This window comes from Myotis nattereri (genome assembly GCF_964212035.1).
Source record: "Myotis nattereri genome assembly, chromosome: 13".
Lineage (NCBI taxonomy): Eukaryota > Metazoa > Chordata > Mammalia > Chiroptera > Vespertilionidae > Myotis > Myotis nattereri.
Genome location: NC_138088.1, coordinates 44,243,831 through 44,248,509, shown reverse-complemented (window position 1 = coordinate 44,248,509; position 4,679 = coordinate 44,243,831). Strand labels below are relative to the sequence as shown.

Genomic DNA, 4,679 nt, shown 5'->3' with positions numbered 1-4,679 from the left:
TCAATAAGATATATAAGAAAAAATAATAAGCACAAGAGGGCAGCTGCTAGATGTAACAGGGTATTGCTTCATTAGCCCTGAAGCCTGAATATCTCCACAAACTGCAATTCCCATTTATCTCCAGATCACCTGGTTGGGAGACAGCCATTGCAAGCCAGTGTCTGAATCTTGACACTTTACCCAATTTATTAGACACTTTTCCTAGTATCAGTTCTAAAAACTCTATTTTCACTGCTTCCTTGGGACACCCCACTCTTCTGATCCCTCTGTGAAAACCAACCAACCCCCTCCAGTTTCTCTCCTGCAAATCTGAGAGCTTGAAGAAGAGCAAATTCTGTCCACAGGCAAGGCAATAGATGGATGAGACATTGAGTAGCTTGTCCCAACCACTTTGGGACTTGATACTATAGCCAGAATATAATTAATTGGTATGAGTCTGAATCTTGTGTTCTTGGTGTTTGTTTGTTTTTTCTAGACTGTGTATCCGGTCTTACTCAATTTATGAGAACTTTTCTAATAGCCAAGGGCCATATCTGTGAAACCATCCAATTTATCAAAACCTCAAGACTCTACCTCCAAATATATCTATTGCTCTCTCTACTACATTCACCCCCATCTAAGGCAGGAAACTGATAGCACACTTAAATTGGGTAATCCTAGGAATTTTTAAAACAGGAACCATTAAAGTAATAAACTGGTGTAGGGAAATACAAGTGCACTAGTGGTGACCACTATGGCCCTAAAAGGAATGGGAATCATTATTAGAATACAGAAACAAAGAGAGCTTTGTGGAGAGGGCTGTTACCTTTCATCAAGAGATATAGGTGCCACAGCAACCCTACAGATTGGGAGCCAGGGGAATACCCTGACCTCAGTCTCCTCATATCATCTGATCTCTTGCCTACATTGGCCAGTGCTCCACATTGGTCAAGTTCAACCAGAAAAAGCCAGAGGGTTCAATCAACACAGGTCAGCTTCCTGGAACACAGAGAAGGATAGAGTAAATCCTGGTTAAACAGGATTATGGCAGTCATCTCAACCTGATCTCTTCACAGCTGCCAAGCGGTCTTTTTTTTTTTTTTTAATTATGATGAAATAGATATGACATAAAATTTGCCATTTTCACCATTTTTAAAGTATATTTTTATTGATTTCAGAGAGGAAGGGAGAGGGAGAGAGAGAAACATCAATGATAAGAGTCATTGATCAGCTGCCTCCTGCATGCCCCCTACTGGGGATCGAGCCCGAAACCCAGGCATGTGCCCTTGACCGGAATTGAACCCAGGACTCTTCAGTGCACTAAGCCAAACTGGCTGGGGCCATTTTCACCATTTTAAGTGTACAATTCAGTGGCATTAATTACATTTACAATGTTCTGCAACCATTACCACTATCTATTTCCAAACCTTTTTTCATAACCCCAAACAGAAACTTTGTACCCATGAAGCAATAATTTTTCATTTCTCCAAACCCCAAGCCCTGATAATCTCTAATCTGCTTTTCATCTTTATGGTTTGCCTATGCTAGAAATTGCATGTAAGTGAAATCATGCAGTATTTATCTGTTTGTATCTGGCTTCTTTCACATAGCATAATGTTTTACAAGGTTCATCCATGTTGTAGCATGTATCCGAACTTCATTTCTTTGTATGGTGACTAATATTCCATTGTATCCGTATAATACACTTGTTTATCCATTCATCTGCTGATGACACTTTGGTTGTTTCTACCTTTTGCCTAGAATAATGCTGCAATGAACATTAGCATACAAGTATTTGTTTGAGTCCCTATTTTTAATTATTTGGGGCATATATGTAAGACTAAAATATCTGGGTTATATAGCAATTCTATGTTTAACTTTTTTAAATATATTTTATTGATTTTTTACAGAGAGGAAGGGAGAGGGATAGAGAGTTAGAAACATCGATCAGCTGCTTCTTACACACCTCCTACTGGGGATGTGCCAGCAACCAAGTTACATGCCCTTGACCGGAATCGAACCTGGGACCTTTCAGTCCACAGGCCGATGCTCTATCCACTGAGCCAAACCAGTTAGGGCTATTTTCCTCTATAAAGCTCTTTAATGCTTCCCAATTTCAAAACTTGCCGAAACCGGTTTGGCTCAGTGGGTAGAGCGTCAGCCTGCGGACTGAAGGGTCCCAGGTTCGATTCCGGTCAAGGGCATGTACCTCGGTTGTGGGCACATCCCCAGTAGGAGATGTGCAGAAGGCAGCTGATCGATGTTTCTCTCTCATTGATGTTTCTCTTTATCTCTCTCCCTTCCTCTCTGTGAAAATTCAATAAAATATATATTTTCAAAACTTACTATATGTTTTATAGTATAAAGTTACAGTAATCAAGACAGTGTGGTACTGGCATAAGGATAGAGAAGATCAATAAAATAGAATTGAGAGCCAGACAAAAAACATGCATTTATGGGCAATTGATTCCAGACAAGAGTCCGAAGATAATTCAATGGAAAAAGAGTAGTCTTTTCAATAAATAGTGCTGGGACATTTGGATATCCACACACAAAAGAATGAAATTGGACAACTTATTTACACTTATACAAACATAAAGTTAATTCAATATGGACCATAGGCCTAAATGCATAAAGAGCTAAAAGCATGAAGCTCTTAGAAGAAAATATAGGAGTAAATCTCTGTGATGATGGGTTAGGTAAAGCTTCTTAGATATGACACCAAAAGCATAACCAACCAACAAAAAATAGATAAATTAGACTTCAAATTAAAAACTTTTGTGCTTTGAAGGACACCATCAAGAAAGTAAAAAGATAATGCAGCTCTAGCCAGCTTGACTCAGTGGATAGAGTGTCAGCCTGTGGACTGAAGGGTCCCAGGTTCAATTCTGGTCAAGGGCACAAGCCTGGGTTGCAGGCTTGATTCCCAGTGGGGGGTGTTCAGGAGGCAGCCAATCAATGATTCTCTCTCATCATTGATTTTCTATTTCCCTCTCCCTTCCTCTCTGAAATCAATTAAAAAAAAATTTAAGAGAATCGCTTTTTTGCAAATTATATATTTGATAATGGATTTGTATCAAGAATATATAAAGAATTCTCATGCATCAACAGTAAAAATCTTAGCCCATCAACAGTAAAAATGGGCTAAGGTTCTCCAAATTAGATGTACAATTGTCTGATAAGCACGTAAAGAAATGTTTAACATCGTTAGCCATCAAGGAAATACAAATCAAAACCACAATGAGATAAGCACTTCACTTGCTCTAGGAAAGCTATAACAAAAAAGATAACCTCTTTCTGCTGCCTTCTTGGTTCTGTGTTACCACTCACTCCTCACCACCCACAAAATGCCAGGTGAACCATCCCTCCATACAGAAACCATCTCTCCATCAGAGCAGGAGTTGCCACAGCTCCAGGCTCACACAAGGTCTGGAACAGACTCTGACAGTGATGAATCAGTACCAGAGCTGGAAGAACAAGATTCCACACAGGCAACAGACAAGCAGGCAGCAGCCACTGAAATCGGTGAAGAACCAGTCAGTAAAGCAAAACAGAGCCAGAATGTAAAGAAGGCATGGGAGGCTATGTCCAAACTGGGTCTTCCAAACAGGTTATAGGGGTTACTAGGGTCACTACCCAGAAATCTAATATCCTCTTTGTCACCATAAAACAAGATGTCTACAAGATCCCAGCTTCAGATACCTACATAGTTTTGGGGGAAGCCAAGACTGAGATTTTATCTCACCAAGAACAGCTAGCAGCTATTGATAAATTCAAAGTTTAAGGTGAAGTTGTCACAAACATTCAAGAAAACACAGAGACTATAGCTGTGCAAGAGGAAAGAGGACAAGGTTGATGAAACAGGTATGAAATTTTAGAACATAAAATTGTTCATGTCACAAGCAAATGTGTCAAGAGCAAAGGTGGCCCTAGCCAGTTTGGCTTAGTGGATAAAGCATTGGCCTGTGGACTAAAGGGTTCTGGGTTCAATTCCAGTCAAAAGTACCTGCCCAGGTTGCAGGCTCGATCCCCAGTGGGGGATGAGCAGGAGGCAGCTGATCAATGAGTCTCTCTCGTCATTGATGTTTCTATCTCTCTCTCCCTCTCCCTTCCTCTCTGAAATAAAAAAATATATATTTTGGGGGAAAATGGAGCAAAGGCAGTCCAAGTCCTGAACAACAACAGTAGTGACATTGTAAATGCTATTATGAAATAAACAATATAACCATCTAAAAAAGAGGTTCCTTTTTTGGTGTTTCAAAAGGGTTACTTCAGCTTGGTTTGAAATTTGTACTGTTTCAGTCATTAATAAAGTTATGGCTTCTTGTGGGATGAAAAGAAAAATAACAAATGTTGATGAGAGTGTGCAGAAATTGGACCCCTTTGTTTTTCTTTTAACTAATAAAAGTCATACAAATACTTTGTTTTTATCCATTAAATTATAAGTTCCTTGAGTACTGGGACTGGGTCTTATATAAAATTTATCAATCACAAACTTTTTAACAGATTTAAAACTAATATTACTGTATGAAAATTAATCTCACCTAATCACATATGTATACATTTTGCAAGTAATCTGCCTTAGCAGAACCACCACAAACCTGTATTACTCAAACTAGATGTATGTAAGTCTTTTCACTCCCTGGTAGTGGGAGTACAATATTCTAGAGGACATTGTAGCAATACAGTGAGCAGCTGCT

The 4,679-nt window shown here is 39.2% G+C and overlaps 1 pseudogene across 1 annotated transcript; it reads left to right on the top strand.

Moving 5' to 3' along the window:
* The first annotated feature begins 3,326 nt into the window (after nt 1-3,326).
* Nucleotides 3,327-4,195, top strand: LOC308529226 (nascent polypeptide-associated complex subunit alpha-like; annotated as a pseudogene). The gene is made up of 2 exons: nt 3,327-3,902; nt 4,139-4,195. The product of its transcript is annotated as a nascent polypeptide-associated complex subunit alpha-like (transcript).
* The last annotated feature ends 484 nt before the right edge of the window (nt 4,196-4,679 follow it).